This window comes from Acomys minous (genome assembly GCF_964271855.1).
Source record: "Acomys minous genome assembly, chromosome: 1".
Classification (NCBI taxonomy): domain Eukaryota; kingdom Metazoa; phylum Chordata; class Mammalia; order Rodentia; family Muridae; genus Acomys; species Acomys minous.
In genome coordinates, this window is record NC_140483.1 from 2,760,312 (window position 1) to 2,778,763 (window position 18,452).

The 18,452-nt window shown below is 47.0% G+C and overlaps 1 protein-coding gene across 1 annotated transcript in view; it reads left to right on the forward strand.

Moving 5' to 3' along the window:
* SYT14 (synaptotagmin 14) overlaps positions 1-17,820 on the forward strand; it is a 171,288-nt gene extending 153,468 nt beyond the window's left edge. The window contains exons 6-7 of the transcript XR_014782226.1: positions 7,486-7,615; positions 16,007-17,820. The gene's annotated coding sequence lies outside the window, so the exon portion shown is untranslated. The remainder of the gene's footprint in view (positions 1-7,485; positions 7,616-16,006) is intronic.
* Positions 17,821-18,452: the final 632 nt, after the last annotated feature.

Sequence of the window (18,452 nt, forward strand, 5' to 3'; positions counted from 1 at the left end):
AAAGCAAGTAATGGTTTATTTCCATTTCATTCAGCTTTTGTTATTGTGTTCTTTTATATGTATTTGTGTGCAGTCGTGTGTGTACATGTATGCATGCCCCTGTGTGCACATGCATGTGTGGAGACCAGAGGATAAACCTGGGTATCTCTTTCCTGTCTTTTGAGACAGGGTCTCCTGGCTGGAGCTAACCAAGCAGGCTAACCAGCTTGCCAGTAGGCCGCAGCAGTCTACCTGTCTCCACCTGAGCCTCTGTGCCCAGCTCCTTGTTCCTTTTTAAGCATGAGTAAGAACATCCAAGTTCTGGCCATGTTTTAACAGAAGCCAGGGTGCTCAGGGGGCTAAGATTTGAGGCCTGTTTTTACATGAAAATACATTGCTCAGCATAAAATTATGACTCTAGGGGGTGGGCCAGGCACACTACCCAACCTTCTCCTGCTTGGTGAATCTTCTTTGTGTAACTGTGCTGCACCAGCTGCTGCCGTCCACAGGTCCGGCTGCCCAGTCTTCCCGCCCTCTAGGTCTCTGAAGAAGCCTCGTGCCCTCAGCCTGTGGTATTGGCACCTTTGCCCTCCCTAGGAATAGTTTTCCTCTTGGTTTTTGACTGACAGGTTAAAACCAAAAGGTTCTAGCCTTTGGAAAACTTTCATCAATTGAAATGCCAATCTACACTGTCAATTTAATGGCATCAGTATTTTGTTTGGATAGCTTCTGTTTGGTTTGTTTGCTTCTGTGGTACTGGATCCAGCCCAGGACTTCATATGTGCTAGACAGGTACTGTGCCACTGACCTATATGTCTCAGGTCTCTAGCCCAGGGCTTCACATGTGCTAGGCAGGTACTGTGCCACTGACCTATGTCCCAGGTCTCTAGCCCAGGGCTTCACATGTGCTAGGCAGGTACTGTGCCACTGACCTATGTCCCGGGTCTCTAGCCCAGGGCTTCACATGTGCTAGGCAGGTACTGTGCCACTGACCTATGTCCCGGGTCTCTAGCCCAGGGCTTCACATGTGCTAGGCAGGTACTGTGCCACTGACCTATGTCCCAGGTCTCTAGCCCAGGGCTTCACATGTGCTAGGCAGGTACTGTACCACTGACCTATGTCCCGGGTCTCTAGCCCAGATTTCTTTTATCACTTGCCTTTTCAGTGAAACACTATTGTTTAAAACCATTTCCTGCTTGAACTTCAGTCAGTCCTACAGATAACTATTAAGCATATCCTATGTGCTGGGAACAATATTTTGGCTTTGGTTTTTAAACAAAAATGAGATACACTTCCTTCCAAATTAAGAATCGAATAAGGGAAAACATCAGCAGTTCTGTGCTAGGAGCCTATAGATGGCACTCCATCTGCACAGGTGTATGGGGCTGCTCTCTGGGAAGGACACATGGGAGCTGCCTAAGCACGGGTCTGTGACAAGAGTGCTGCCTCGACAGAGCTGTCTAGGGAGTGTTGATGAGGCTGTTTGAACAGGGCTTGAAGATGTGAGGTAGACTGACTAATAGGTGTCAGAACTCATCTATCAACTACTGAAAATGGAAGAAAGACAACTGCCATAGAGATAGCCAAGAATAGTGTATGTGGGGCCTTCTGTTTCACATGGGCAGAGGTAAAGGGAGATTCCTCAAGAGTGTTAAACTAGATAACAGCGTGAGGAGACTTCCATTCTGCTAGTCCCACCCCTTTAGTTTAGAGGAGGGTTAGGGAAATACTGGAAGAAAGCACTGCACTGGAGCTGAGGGAAAAGGAGAAAGAAGAATCAGAAAGCCAAGCTAGAGTGGGTAGCTGCTGTCATCCAGGGTGCATGGGGTGCTGTCTGAGCAGAAACTGTTCCAGGTCGGGCAGCTGAGTGTAGAGTGTTGCTTTCTGTTAAAACAGTGAGCCTTGCTGAGACAACTTTGGCCTCTTAGGAATAATGGCAGAAGTTGTCTATGTAAGGTTAGAGCCCACAAGAAAAGGATGGGCTACTGATGTCAGATGTCACCACATTTCACATTTGCTGGAGTCTGAATGGCATTTGTTACATACTGAAGCATACATAATAATACATACATTAACTGTTACATATTACAAAGGTATCACTGAAAAACATGGTAATGAAGCTCAATCAGAAAATACCATGGTATATGCCCAACCCCTCTGTTAATAGAACTATAAAATAATTAGAAGACACCGAGAGTGTGCCTCATTGTAGAGCACTTGCCTAGAATATGTGAGCCCCTGAGTTCAGCGTCCAGTACCCAAGAGTTACCTAAGCTAACACCTAAGATCTCCTCTTAGGCTGTGAGGGCTTCCATAACGACTACTGTGTGTATACACGCTGCCCCTCCCTCCACCACTGGGCTCATTGCGGTCAACTACTTTCTCTCTGTTCTCCTTACTCTTATGCCTTTAGTTTCTGGTCTTTGATATTTCTCTGGTATTGAGTTGCTACACAGTAACTAAAGATAACTTGCATTGACAGGTACCAGTGCTGCCTGTGCTCCTTTGACAGATGGGTCCCCTTGGAAAGGCACAGGCCAGCACTCCACCCACAAGCCATTGCCTGTGTCTCTGGGGGCCGTTGCCTGGAGGCAGCCCTGCTATCCCCGCTCGACCAGGATGGCGGAAAAATGCAGTCTGTGCTCTCTGCAGCTGCTTCCACCAAGCTAAGGCCTTGAAGGTTCATCTGGTTTGGGTTTGGGTTTGGCTTTGGGGTTTTGGGTTGTTTGGTTTTTTTCTTGTTGTTGTTTTTTTGTTTTGTTTTGTTTTTGTTTTTCAAGATAGGGTTTCTCTGTGTAACCCTTGTTGTCCTGGACTTGCTTTGTAGGCCAGGCTGGCCTAGAACCCACAGAGATCCACCTGCCTCTGCCTCCCGGAGTGATGGGATTAAAGGTGTATGTCACCAAGCCCAGCTGATTCATCTGTGTTATTGCATTTTTTTTTCATTTTTTTCCACCACATTCATTTTTTATGGCCACTCAGTATTCCCTGTGGCTCTCATAGCATAATTTCTTTTCAATTCTCTTGTCTAGTTTTCTGTGCTACATATCTAGTGGCTCTGTAACCCTGACCAGTCCTCCACTTTGTGCATGGAACAGCAGGAGCAGCCTCTCATGGCATCACCCGGGCCACTCAGAGGCTAGAGGAGCCTTGATGGCTAGATATGCTTCATCTTAAGAGTCCCCATGTGCCCAGAGGTTAGTGCTGACTGTAGCTGAGCATATGGCTGCTTGGTCCACTCACATCTGGAAGTGGAGCTCCAAGGATAAGCATCGCAAGAGAACAAAGCAGGGGTGTGTGGCATTCACCTCATCTCAATGCAGGGTTCTTTTTATATGGTCATCCACTGCAAAGTCCTGTCCAGGTCCAGAGGGACAGGGCACACTGCACAGGTCACCGTGAGGATGAGAAGAATCACAGTGTAAGAACGTGCAGCCATGTTTGACTGATGTTCTCTGCCAGCCTCCCTCTTGGCCATGACAGTCCACACACCCTCACAAATGCTCCTAAACCCCCTTTCAGGAACGCTGGTCTCTGACCACAGCGGCATATCCTGTCAGGGCAAAGTATGGATGAGGCTCCATGAGAAGTGTTCTGAGGAGCTGTAATCTGGAGAGACAAATTCATGCTCGCTGACCTACACCTCGTTTGCAAGAATGGGCAAGTAGGGGGTGATCTGTGTGAACCCTCCTCAGAATGACGACCACGTGTAAGTGAGCACACACCAGGCCTGTCTTTCTGGGTCTGGGTTACCTCACTCAAGTAGGGGGTGACCTGTGTGAACCCTCCTCAGAATGACGACCACGTGTAAGTGAGCACACACCTGGCCTGTCTTTCTGGGTCTGGGTTACCTCACTCAGGACGACCTTTTCTAGTTCTATTCATTTGACTGCAGATTTCAACATATCCTTATTTTTTTATAGCTGCGTAGTATCCCACTGTGTAAATGTACCACAGTTTCTTTATCCATTCTTTGGTTGAGGGACATCTAGGTTGTTTCCAGATTCTGGCTATTACGAATAAAGCTGCTATGAACATAGTTGAGCAAATTCCCTCAGTTTATGCCACATACAGTTATGTGGTGGAGCATCTTTCGGGTTTATGCCCAGGGGTGGTATAGCTGGGGCTTGAGGTAGAACTATTCCCAGTTTTCTGAGTAAAGCACCAGATTGATTTCCAAAGTGGTTGTGCAAGTTTGCACTCCCACCAGCAGTGGAGGAGAGTTCCTCCCTTCTCCACATCCTCACCATTAGCCACATAATACAAGATACCCACACTACAATCCACAGACCTAAAGAAGCTAAGTAACAAGGAGGACCTGAGGGAGGATGCTTAATGTTCACTCAGAAGGGCAAACAGAACAGACACTGGAAACGGTTGAAGAGAGGGAACAGGACAGGACTCTGAGGAGTCGAAGCCGATGCTGAGACTCACAGCCAAACTTTGGGGTGGCGTGCAGGGAATCTTGAGGGATAGAAGGACCTGGAGGGGACAGGGGCTCCACAAGGAGACTAATGGAGCCAACAAATCTGGGCCAGGGTGGGGGTGGGGGTCTGCAGAGCCTGATGCACCAGCCAAGGACCATACATGGAAAGGACCAAGACCCTCTGCTCAGATGTGGTCAATACGGAGCACAGTCTCCTATGGGTCCCAATAGGGGGCAGGGGCTGTCTCTGGCATGGACCCTGTTGCCCACTCATTGATCATTTCCCCCTGGTGGGGCATCCATGCCAACCCACAGAGGAAGAGGATGAAGGTGGTCCTGATGAGACTTGGTAGACTGTGGTCAGATTGTAGGGGAGGAGGCCTCCTCATTTCTGAGGACTATGGAAAGGGGGAGAGGAGGAGAAGGAAGGGACTGGGAGGAGAGGAGGGAGGGGGCTACAATCAGGATGTAAAGTGAATAAATTAAAAATAAAATTTAAAAAATGACTACCACAAAGCAAGTTCCTGTTTCCCATATAGTGCCCATGCATACACCTCTGCAGTAGTGCAGCTACGTCAACACAACTTCCTGCTGTACAAGCTCGGGGCCAAGGGCAGATGGTGATCTCTTCCCCTGTTGTTCTTTGTTCTTCTTGGTCCAAGCTACAATTGTTTAAAACCATAGGGGATTTTGTGTTTTCGTTTCCATTCTACTTTATCAGGCAAAAAAAAATTGAATTACAAATCCACGGCTTTCTTCCTGGGACACACAGGACACCTGAGAGACGTGGCCCTCTAACATTCTGGGTCTCCTAGTGTTTAATAGAAAGGGTCTTCCTTAAGTTCATTCATGGATTTGTTATGTCTGAAAAGGTTTAGAATGGACCATGGTGAGGCTGTGAGGTCTCAACAGATCCCCAGTCGTAGCCTCGGCTTCATGTGTGGCTGCTGCAGCTCCACAGATTCCCTTCAACTTCCTCAGCCATCTGGAGAGATTGTGGATAGAAAGAAGCATAATGTTTGTGTCCAGCCATTCTCTCCCTTATACCTTATCCTATGCACAGGCAGGCAGCAGTCTGCCTGCAAATCTCCTGGCCTGGGTCGCTGACTGCTTTGAGCAATGTAACATTGACTTTAAGGATGACCCTGCACCACCACCCCATGAGGAGTTGCCCTGCTCCCACTCTCTAGGAACTTGTTCCTCACTTTCTTCCCAGCTCTCACTCCTAGACTCTAAAAGGTTCTTGGGGTCCCACTTAGGCATTGCCTGTCAGGCTCCTTCCAGCCTCTCCCATGCTCAGTCCAAAGCCAGAGCTGTGGGCTTAGGGTTTGTTTCAGCAGCCCCTTGTCTCCAGAGATGAAACGGATCCAGCCCCGCCCTGCTGCGTACAGACTTCCCCGTGCAGAGGCCTAGGAAACCAGCAGTCACTCAGTAGGAGGGCAGTGCTGCAGGTTGCCGTGGCAATCATGGCCGGTGTTCTGGAGGCAGCCAGCAGTAGTACACCTGTGTGGGACATTCCTCGCCCCAGCGTCCTAAGTCTGAGCGTTGCCTCCATTCTCTGCCCACTGGCACAGCCACCCAGCTCTCCCCAAGTGCAAGTCCGGGGAGTGTAGGTGTTCAGAGCTGATATAGGGAAGTGAAGTCTCACTCGTGTGTGTCTTGCCCAGAAGCCTAGAGTCCAAATGACGCTTCTCTATTACTGATAAGCTATGACCACCTGAAAACACATATGTACATTATAATTCACAGCAGTAGCAAAGTTCAAGTCATGAAGTGGCAACAAAAAGAAACTTATGGTTGGGGTCACCACAACATGAGGAACTGTATTGAAGGCTCATAGCAGTAGGAAGGGTGAGAACCTCAGATTGACCCATTTCCAGGGACTGGGACAAGATATTGGGAAAGAAGTAATAGAAACCTGCATGTCCTTAAGGAGCTCTTAGATGCCATTTGTTTTAATGTATGTACATATGTGTGTGCCCACATGGCCATAAGAGGCATTGGTTCAGGGTTTGGGCTGAAAACTGGGACTCCAGGCAGTTGTAAGTCACCCAGTGTGGATGCTGGGAACCGAACCCAGGTCCTCTGCAGGAGCAGTAAGTACTCTTAGCAGCTGAGCCATCTCTCCAGCCCCCTAAAGAGTTCTTTAACAATATTTTGAACAAATCATCTCCTGAAATATTGTTTGAGTCTGTATGTAATTCTAATCACCAGCCCCTTAAACATTATTATATATGTGATTGGATGCACCATCTACTTTAACTATCAGTTACAATGCTTAGATTACCACAGTCAAGAAGGAAATTAAACTTTGCTGGCAAGGAGTAGAAATTACTGTTTCTCCAGGGCCCTAGCACCTGCCCCCGGCAGTCATATGAGACCTTGGTGCTGTTAATTATTAATGCTAGCATGCTTGATTGAACATCACTGTGAAGAAAATCAACTCATACCTCTCATGAATTAACCAGAGTATAGCATTAATTATACACATAATACTTCCAAGAACCACTCTAGTAAGGATCTCTTTTGCCAAACCTCGTATCCAGAAGGTACAGACTTGGTTTTTTAAAAGATTGTCTTTCTAGTTTTACTTAATTGTGTGTGTGTGTGTGTGTGTGTGTGTGTGTGTGTGTGTGTGTGCATTCACTCACACACATTCACACACAAAAGTACGTCTGCTTGTTTGTATGTGAACCATATGTGTGCAGGTACCCACAGAGGCCAGAAGAGGGAGTCAGATCCTCGGGGCTAGAGTTACAGGCAGTTGTGAGCCCTCCGAAGTGGGTGCTAGGAACTGACCCCAGGTCTTCTACAAGAGCAGCAAGTGCTCTTAACCACTCGAGACACCTCTGTAGTCCCTTGGCTTTTTTTTTTTTAACAGAATCTATGTAGCCCAGATTGGCCTAAAACTTGACATCCTAAAGCCTTAACCTTCTGGGAGCTGGAGTTACAGGTACGTACCACCATGCCCACCTTCAAGTATAGACTTTTAAGAAACCAAGAAGTACTTACTATACAATTCTATCATCATCATCATCATCATCTTTATCTCTACTTACTATGTTTTCCCTTCTTGTCAGCTCCCTACCTCTCAAAGCAGGAAGGACAAGAAAAAATAGAAATGTGAGCTGTAATCAATATGACTGGCTGGGAGCACACAGAAGAGCGGTCTCACTTGCTAAGGGAGTGAAAGCCACCTGAGCACTGGAGGTGAGTGGTCAGACAGTTTCACACCCTGGAGCACTGCAGTCACTCCCAGTAGGGCTCTTCACCTACAGGTAAAAGAAGGGTGGGTTGCGGCAGAGTTGACTTATAAGCAGTTACCAACACGTTGCACTAGAATGTTTCTCCTTACATAGTTGCCATGTAGGCAAATTGTCAGTCACAGGCACAGGATTAACTAAAAGAAAGTCTTAATGTATTTGCATGACAAAGGAACATGTCTAGAACCCTGCCTCCAGATGGAACCATGGCTTATAATCAGGGCTCTAGAACACTGCCTCCAGATGGAACCATGGGTTATAATCAGGGCTCTAGAACACTGCCTCCAGATGGAACCATGGGTTATAATCTGGGCTCTAGAACACTGCCTCCAGATGGAACCATGGCTTATAATCAGGGCTCTAGAACCCTGCCTCCAGATGGAACCATAGCTTATAATCAGGGCTCTAGAACACTGCCTCCAGATGGAACCATGGCTTATAATCAGGGCTCTGTCCTTCCTGCCACCAAGTGCTCTCTCCCCTAATGACGGAGAGAAAGGAGACAGTGTTCAGTTTGCAAGTAGAGGCACAAGAAGGGTTCGTGGATATGCTTTTAGAGAACAGGAAGGTGTCCCCTCTCTTACGCCATGTGTGGTCCCTCAGCAGGCATCCTCGGCAGCCCCGGAGCCACCTCTCCTCGGTTTAGGCATTAGTGCATTGTTCAAAGTCTTAGGAGATTCTGTGACTCTTTGATTGGCTGTTAACTGTTACTGAGAACACTGCCAAGACAAAAGTCCTTTAACACCATCCATGTTGTCAGTAGTCTGCAGGAGGCCTAACAGGTACAAGTGGGCTTCCTTGCCACTTCCCTCGGAGTTCTGGTCTTCACTTGACGCCGAATGAATGGATGCTTTCGCTGTCTTCTCAGTCTTACTGCAAACACACTCATTTTCTTCCCGAGAGAATTATTTCTGCTCCCTTGATTCCGATTCTGCTCTAAATGGGTTTCTTTTTGACAGCAATAGAGTGAAATGTCTAGAAAGGGAAATTTCTTTGTGTGATAGTTTTGAAATACAATGCCTGCCAGACTGGATTGATTGGAGCTCTGAATGCAGCAGTGTTGATATTAAGTGAAGGATTATATTCCAAAAACCTCTGAAATCATACATGACTCACAGTCTGTATTTCAGGATGTCAGGTGGGGGTTCATGACTTGAAAATGAAATGCTAACCAAAAAATAAAGTAACCCAGGAGGGGGTACACACCCATAATCCCAGCACTTGGGAAGCAGAAGCAGGAGGCGAAGAGCTCTGCTGCATGGGAGTTAAAGGCCAGCCCGGAGCCCATGTGACCCTGCCTCAGGAACGGGACGGAGCTGTGCCTAGGGCTTGGGAGAAAAATCTCTCAGACAGACAAGCTGGCGGCTCTCAGTCTTCATTCGTCAAAGCCCGTTGACGGATGGCTGTCATTGCCACCTTATTATCACTCCAGGTACACTGTGCCCCCAGCAAAGTGTCTCCAGTCTCCTCTTGATTTAGATTTTGCCCCGGCAGCAGCAGAGTGCAGAGTCGTAAGCACCTGGGAGGCCAGCTGCTGAGGAGGTAAGAAAGACTATAGCTTCCTGGGTCTTCTGTTGGTGGGTCTCAGACTTCCATGTGCCTGGCAACTGCTTGAGAAAGGGCACATGAAAACTACATGCCCTCTACACACAGAGAGAGCAGGAGGAGTGTACGGTGCCGAAGGGAACCATCCCCCTCCAAGCTGAGAGTGAGTGTGGGGGCCATGTAAGACTAGACTGTGAGGTTGTCTTAAAGTGTTTTTCCTCAAAAATCACATACACTGACATGTCAGACCTAAGCCTCACACATGCATCCCAAAGCATCCCAAAAGGCAATTCTGTCTGTCTCTAGGACCCCTGAGGAGGCCCCGATCAGCTCTGTGCTTACCCTCCACTTAGGGAGGGTTTAAAGGCCCACTAAAGCTTGGTTGCTGGTGCTGCTGAAAATTATTACATTCTTCTGAAGTCATTAGAGGCCTGAGTTTGACAAGGATGTTAGACCCTTGGCCTCTCCCTCTGCCTTACTCCCTGGCTGGCCCATGATGCTTGGCCTCAGTGCACCCAAAGGAATGGCCCCAGACAATGGTGGTCTGAAACCTCTGCAACTGTGAACCTAAGTAAATTCCTCCCAGGCGACCGTCGCAGTGGTATAAACCCAGCACACCCTTTTCTGGTCTCTTCCTCTGGAAACCCTGGGCTGCTGGTGAAGTACCGTAAATGGAAGGCCAATGACTGATGTCACTGAGAAATCCACTCCATCATCCTCAGACACTGAAGGACTATTTGACTAAAAGAGCCTGAAAAACATTTCCTGGCTTTCGTATTTACTGAAGACTAAAATGCTTGTCAACAAACTGAGTATTGTCTAAAAATTACTTCAGTGAAAGTTTGAAGGGATGGGTTGGTCAGTGAATGCTTGCTACTCAAGCGTGACGGCCTGAGGTAGACCCCAACACTCAGACAGAAGCCACACACTGGCCTGCAGTCCCAGCACTCAGAACAGGTGCATCCCAAGGGCTTGCTGACCAGCCAGACTAGCTACATCGGTCAGCAAGGTTGTCAGCGATCAAAGAAGACTTCCAACAATGATCTCTGGCCTCTTCACATCTGAGTGCAATTGTACCCCTCATAGCAAGTGTACACATAACCACACAGAGGGTTTTTTTGTTTGTTTGTTTTTGTTTTTGTTTTTCGAGACAGGGTTTCTCTGTGTAGCCTTGGCTGTCCTAGACTCGCTTTGTAGACCAGGCTGGCCTTGAACTCACAGCGATCCCCCTGCCTCTGCCTCCCGAGTGCTGGGATTAAAGGCGTGCGCCACCACGCCTGGCCACGCAGAGTTTTTTAAGCCCAATGTTGTTATGTATTCACTGAACATAACTTTATCATGGAATGCTTCATTTGTGCAGAAGCTGCTTTTTACCACTGTTACTGCTAGAATCTTCTTTAGGCTGAGTGGAGGGTGGGGTTGGTCAGCTAAATATCAGTTGTGTCACTTTGCAGCTCCTGCCTTACAGGTGGGCAGAGGAGCCCCCTGTGGGGGAAGAAGAGTGAATACAACTCTGCAATCCACTGAGGCCTAAGAATGAAGCAGCATTTCTGATGAACCTCTCTAGATGCCAGGATGCAGCAATGGCGCCTCGACAGGACAGGGGCTGCACCTTAAGTATCTATTCACCAACTCCAAGATGTATTGGCTTAAAACAAAAGCAAACCTTTGTTTTGCTCGTGTATCTGTGAGTTGGAAGGTAGGGCAGGATGGACACCTTGAGCTTCCTTAGCTGTGTCTAATTGTGTAGGACGAGGGAGTCTCCTTCATGCAATTCATTGAAGACAATTTATCTGAAGACTGCTGTGAGAACAGGTGGAACAGGGATAGCGCGACTGCTGCTGTGCTACTCCAGAGGTGGGGGGCAGAATCAAAGGCCCCTTCTCCTTCCCGTGTTACCCTGACAACAGTGTGGTTAACCGTTCTACCCTGGAACGGGCTGCAGAGACATACAACTCCGGGAAAGCGACTGGGGTTGTTTTAAGCCATGAAGTTGCTGGCTCTTAGTCACATGACAGCACATGTGATGAGCAGCTGTAACAAAATGTATTTGACTAAGCAACTTACAAGCAAAAGAAACAAGTATTTCACATTCCAGAGACTGAGGGGTCATGACTTCACCAGAGGTGTGTGTCAGGCCCAGCTCCACAGCACAGTACGTGGCAGCAGAAAGTTAATGCAGGTGGCAGTGTGGTTCATGACATTGCACACTAAATCCTGAGCCAGGAGACACAATGAAGAAGGTCCCAGTCCTTCCTTTTGGCCACGGCTCAGGCTGGCAGACTACTGGCAGCTTTGTGGTGGTTTTCATGGTAATTTCTGAAGCTGAGATAGGGTCCCTTCTTTTTTTTTTCCCAAGAGATCCAAAAGCAAGGATAAGTTCTACTCTCAGCATTTCACTGGTGTGTGTGTGGTGTGTGTGTGTGTGTGTGTGTGTGTGTGTGTGTGTTTGTATGTGTGTGTGGTGTGTGTGTGTGGTGTGTGTGTGTGTATGTATGTGTGTGTGTGTGTTTGTATGTGTGTGTGGTGTGTGTGTGGTTGTGTGTGTGTGTGTGTATGTATGTATGTGTGTGTGTGCCCGCGCGCGCATATAGTGTAGAAGCCAGAGGTCAACATCAGGTGTCTCCTCTATTGAGTCTACTTTATTTTTGTTTCTGCTTTTGTTTTTGGCTGGTTGTTGTTGTTGTTGTTGTTGTTTTAAAAGGCTTCCTTTCTGGACCTAGAGCTGACTGATCCAGCTAGTCTGACCCAGGAGTCCTCCTGTCTCTCCCTCCTCAGCACTGGGGTAGCCAGTGTGCATCACTGCACCAGTGTTTTATATGTGCTAGGATCAAACCCAAGCCCTCACACTTTCACAGTGGGCTCTTTCTGGCTGAGCCATCTCCTAAGTCCCAATTTTAACATCTTTGTGAGCCTGCAAGCCATGCTGTCCACCAGGAACTCTGAAGTCCAGGGGAAAGGTGTTTGGTTCCAACAGCTCTAAAGAAATTATGCATCCCAACCCAACCGCCGCTGAGCTGGACCCATCTTGTGGAAACGACGTACCTGTATGTATAAGAACACCCTGAAGTCAGAGTGGAGGCATCTTAGGGACAGGAAACTGCTGTGACATAACAAGACAGAGCATTCTGTCACTCAACTCATGGACCACTGATGTCCCTGAGACAGTGGAGTCAGAGCTGTTAGACACTGACAGAATCCTACTGAATTCTGCCAATAGCTGTGACCTTACAAGTGGCATCGAATGCATCATAGATGCAAAGGTTGGTTGCCCAGAAGAAAAAGATGAGCATCCTCCCTCTGTGCACAGATCAGTGAAGCCCAAGAGTGAGTAGAAGATTGTATATGTATGTTTTCATGTTTATGTATATGCGTATGTATGTATGTACATGTAAATATACATCTGTGCATGTGCACACACATCTATATGTATGTGTGTATGTGTATATATGTATGTGTGCATGTGTATATATGTGTGTGTATGCATGTATATGTATTTATGTACATATTCTTTTTTTGTTTGTTTTGTTTTGTTTGAGACAGGAGTTTCTCTGTATAGCGCTGGCTGTCCTAGAGCAGACTGGCCTGACTCACAGAGATCTGCCTACCTCTGCCTCCCAAGTGCTGGGATTAAAAGTGTGCATCACCGTTGCCCAGCAGTGTATATAGTCCCAAGTGTCCTCAAGAATATCTAGAGAACAGAACTCTGCTACTTCAGATGAAATGTGGTTTTCCCCCAGAAGTCCATATATTGGGCCCCTGGTCTTTAGAGAAGCGATGTGGAAGGGTGGATGGGACCTTCAAGAGTTGGGGTTTCTAGGTTGCTGAGATGGCTCAGTATGTAAAGAAGGTACGTGCACGGCATCTAAGTTCAATCTCCAAAATCCACAGTGAAAAGCAAGAACTAACTCCTGGAAGTTGTATCCACGTGTGCGTTGGCATCTGTGGCATGTGGCATGTTGTGGTGCACACAACACACACTAAATCAGAAGAAGCTGGCAGCCCTACAGTTGCTGAGGGCATGCTCTTGGGAGAGGTTTGGAAACCACAGTTTTACTCTGGCCTCACCTTCCCACATGCATTCTTGCCACAATTGCGCCCCCCTTCGGAAGGCCTTTGCTAGATCTCAGCTAATGCTGGTGTCGTTGAACCTCCAGCACTCTGAGATAAGCTAATTGTTCTCTTCCTAAGGAAACACGACTCCATTATTTTTATCACAATAAAAGAAGAAACTAATGCAGGAACCGTTGTCAAGGCCTGAATAGTGTCGGACCCTCAGAGATTACTCAGGAGTGTTTGCTCCTTCTAGGCGAGCTCATAGTGTGACCAGAAAGCAGCTGGGTATGTGCTTTATATAGCCAGCACTCCCGCAGATGCTGCAGGAGGGTGTGTTCAAGGCCAACTCCAGTTGTACAGTGAGAGCATGTCTTTAAGCCCAGCACTTGGGAAGCAGAAGCAGGCAGATCTGTGTGGGTTGTCTAGAATGGTCTACGGAGCTTCAGGACAGCCAAGGCTACACAGGGAAAGAAACAAATAAGAATAGGCAGGTTCTGGTGCCAAGTGGAGGCATTCTGATGGACCCTGCAAGTGACATTTCTGTGTGTTATGGACCTTACTTATTAAAAGATAAAGCTTAAAATATATAGAACAGGCATTTGGTAAATGATACTTTGTCAACTTGTTTATAAATCCACAGAGTTCACACACAGACACACACACACATCAAAAAACTTGATCGAGCATAGCAGATAACTGCCAGGGGATGAGAGGTGGGAGAGCAAAGGCTAGATTGCCGAGCTCACTGGCTGTCAGTTCAGCTTCCAGTCCAGTGAGACGCCCTGTCCTGGGGAGTAATGTGGGGGTGAAAGTGTGGGACATTCAGTGTCCTCCTCTCAAACCTACACATATACACGTACACACACCTCACTCCATATACACAGAACTACCTCTGAATTGCTAAATTTTACACAGAATCCCAGTAAAAGGTGCGTTTCTCACTTTCAGTTTCTAAATATTTAATGAATTAAAGAGAGACAGAAAAAAGGTGAAGACTTTTAATATGCATTATGAACATAGGACTTGGAACTTGGCCATTTTTCCATGTAACACTGGGTGAGAGCCCCTGAACAGTGAAATGGGAAACTAAGAACAACTAGAGAAAAAAACTCAACCCCTAAAAATGGTGACGATGATTCAGATACACACTATACTCAAGTGATACAGATGCACATTGGAGGTAGCTGTAGACTCAGGTGACACAGATGCGCATTGGAGGTAGCTGTAGACTCAGGTGATACAGATGTGCATTGGAGGTAGCTGTAGACTCAGGTGATACAGATGCGCATTGGAGGCAGCTGTAGACTCAGGTGAGACACAAACAAGCTAGAGGTAGATGTAGATGTATGTAATCCAAATTCTCTTGACATAGGAAATTTTCTTCATGTACATAGACACAAGGTGTCAGCACAGCTTTTAGCTTAACTAACTCTCCAGAAAATCAGTGAGGAAAAGCAGGCAAAAGACGGCAATATCTGGCAGGCCTCTGCTGGATTAGGCATCCGCCTGCTCAAAAACGATATTAAGACAAAGTGCAAAGCCATAGGAAAGCTATAAAATTCGTCCAGTGGGATCACAACAAATCATAGAGAGTTTACACAAACTATTTATATGGCAGTAAACCGCTAATGCGATTATGAATAATGGGCAAGGTTTGTATATTAGTTTCAGGCCTAATTGGAAGCTATGAGTCTCGGCTATTAATAATAGAGTTCTCTTTTCAGCTATGTGTCTAGTCACCCACATGTACATATACCTGCTTAGCTGCATGCAGGACCCAAGCAACTTTTCAGTAGTGGGCGAAGAATACTTTTGTGGCTTGCCACTTGTTAGAGCAAGTGGTTTATGTATTTGTGCCTCCTGAACCAACTGTCAGGTGTTAGTTCACCCTCAGGTTAGGAAGAAAGCAGGGCTTGTGTAACGATGAAAGGGCCATCTCACCAAATATCTCTAGCAATAGTGGAACCCTAAAATGTACGCACTAAGAGCTAAATCTTTGCCTCATACTCAAGTTATTTCAGGGTAAATTTGTTAGATCCAAGTATGTACTGTTTGTTTGCTCGCCATGCTGGGGTTGAGACCCGGGCCCTCCTTATGTTGGATAATCACAGTATTAGTGCCTGTGTTTTTAAGCTTTCTGGTAAATCCTGCCTTGCCACTCTCCCAGCACACTGCCTATGTCTGAAACCCAGAGCTAAGGGATGGCGAGTCAGGAGAGCCAATCAGACCCTTGAAGCTCTCTGGTGGACCAGCCTAGCCAACATGATGATGTTCAGACACAGTGAGAAATCCTGTTTCAAAGACCAAAGGTGGAAAACAACTGAGGGAAGACATTCAGCGCCAGCCTCCGTTCCTCCACCGTACACATGTGCACAAACCCACACAAGCACACAGTTGTAAACTGACGATGTGTGAGATGGCCACTCACACGAAAACACTGACTCTCTAACGAAGGAATCAAGTTAACTGCCCACGGTCTGGGCATTTTTAAAAAGATTTATTTATTTTATTAATTGCATATGAGTGTTTTATCTGCAGAAGAGGGTATCAGATTACATTATAGATGGTTGTGAGCCATCGTGTGGTTGCTGGGAATTGAACTCAGGACCTCTGGAGGAGCAGGCGGCACTCTTAACCACTGAGCCATCTCTCCAGCCCCAAGCAATTTTTTTTTAATCACATCTCATAATGCATTCCTCAGCCTGAATCTGCTTGTTTTGTTTTTGTGTTTGTATAGCTCTGGCTTTGTCACTAAACTAGGCATCTGGTACCTACTCACTGCTCACAGCGGAGAATGGCGCCATGCAGCAGGAAGTATTGAGCCCGTCGCCCCCTAATGGTCAGGTTGAACATCTTCATCTCATTAACAGCTGACGAAATCCCTTGGCACAGAGGTGACAACGGCTGGTGTCCTTGGAAGGTTACCTGGTTGTGAAGCTTTCTGCTGGCAGAGACTTTCTCAAAGATTTATCATTCTCCTGGAGTAAATATCACATTTTTAATTATTCATAATGCTTCTCCTGTTTTACCAGAAGCTTCCTTGGAGGACAGAGTGCATTAGACTCTTCTGTTACTATAAGAGTTGGGGGGAGCGCATGAATAGAATATACATGTATATTCAGCATTCTATTGTTATTCTGGGCAAACAAAATTTAACATGATTTGCAAAACGCTGCACTCAGGCACAACAAAAGCTGTAAAGTGAAGCAACCAAATTATACTGTATGCACACCAGAAAGCGTGAGTGAAAGGCGCTCAGAGCTGTAGCAGAGACTGAGGAGCTCATGTGCTTAACAGCTGTATTAGATAAAGGAAAATGAGCATGCCCTAGAAGCATGGCCAGGAAGGCTGTATTTAGATTTGTGCTGAAGTACAATTGTATGTGTCTTCTAAGCAAGCTAAATTTGGTAAGCTGCCTTTTCTTATATTGAATACTTAATAATTAGCTAAAGAAAGATACTTTCCCCATATGTCAAGGTTACCGGAATGTGGAGCTGCTAACTGGTAAGTGCTCCTGGTGAGCGGAGCCCCAAGGCTGTCCTTTCAGGCTTATCTCAGGGTGACTTACAGTGTCCAGTCTCTTGGTAAGCGGATACCCCGCTGCAGCCATTGCCCTCAGTAATCAAGATACAGGAACGCTCATCTCAACCCTCCTTTGTGTCGTTCTCAACCTCCTTTTCCAGTTTTAGCCCTCAGTAACCTCCAGTCTTGTATGTGTGTATACACACACTTGTGTGCAGGTGCTTATGCATGTACCTACATACACACGTGGAGGCCAGAGGTTGACCTCAAGTGAGAGACAGTCTCTCACAGGGCTGGAGCTCTGCAAGTAGACTGGCTGGGCTGCAAGCTCCAGAGTATATGGTCTCCAACCTGGAACAAATGGCTATCTGAGGTGTCCATTAACTTATCAAAGCAGACACCGGGTGCCAGGTTCTCCCAGCATCCCTCAGTCTCTTCAGGGACGTCCTGGTTGGCCTACCCTGCCCTATACCAGTTATTGGGCCGGGCTTCCCTGCTCCCATCTCCTCCAGCCTTATATAATGCAGACACATTGGCTGTGCCAGTCTTTGTCCCAGGCCACCCCTCCTGGGAGGTGGTTCCTCCCCCTCCCTCCTCTCCTCACACAGCCCAGGGTCGTGTTCTTTGTTGACTCTCCTAGAAGTCTCTCTCTCTCTCTGGCTATGCTCACCCTCTACAATAAACATTCTTCTCTACCATACCTAGGAGCAGTCATGTCCTCCTTTTTATTTTTTTATTTTTTCATACATCTGGTACTGAAACCCAGGATTGACCTAAACGAGTTTCCTCCCAAGGCCTCTCTGAAACAAGCTGCTGATCCGAGTCTGAGGTACTGCCCTGCCTCTCCGGCACTGGAGTCTAACCACTCCACTATGCTCAGCTCTTTGCATGCATCCTGGGTATCACACACTTGTAATTCGTGTCCTTGTGTTTGCACTCGCTGTCTCCCTAACCCACCACTAGTCTTTTCTGTGAATTCCCTTATTGAGAATGTCATATAATGGAATTAAACAACACACAACCTTCCAAGTCTGGTTTCTTTCTCTTCACACTGCGTGCTGAGATATATCCACGTTGTATACAACGGCTTGTTGCTTTAAATGACTGAGCACCATTCGCTGGTGTGGGTGTACTGCCCAGTGCAACCATTCAGTGGACATTCGTCTCCAGCTTGGGGGAGCCATAAAATGTCTACAAGCAATCACCTACAAGGCCAGACCTCCAACAAGTCTGGGTGTTCGTGATTTTTCTTTTGCTATGACAAAATGGCTGACCAAAGCAAGGTAAGAAGGAAGAGCTGTTTGGCTCACAGCTGTAAGGTATTAGGCCAAGAAGACATGGCAGAGGAGCAGGTGTGGCTGGCACATTGGATTAATGGTGGCCAGCTTGCCTGTGCCCTTTGTTCAGTCCTAGACTGCTCGTGGAATGGTGGGTCTTCCCACCTCAGCTAGCCCCATCTAGGGAATCCTCACAGACGTGCCCACGTCAGTTTCCATGGTGATTCTGTCAAGACGAACCACCACACGCTACAACCCTGCATTGCCGTAGACATGGAGGATGTCCAGTCTTTGCGCTGGGCTTTAGTGTTAGCCAGTGTAACACATCAGCGACTCATTATGGACTTGATTTGCATTTCTCTGATGACTGTTGTGTGCTGTAAT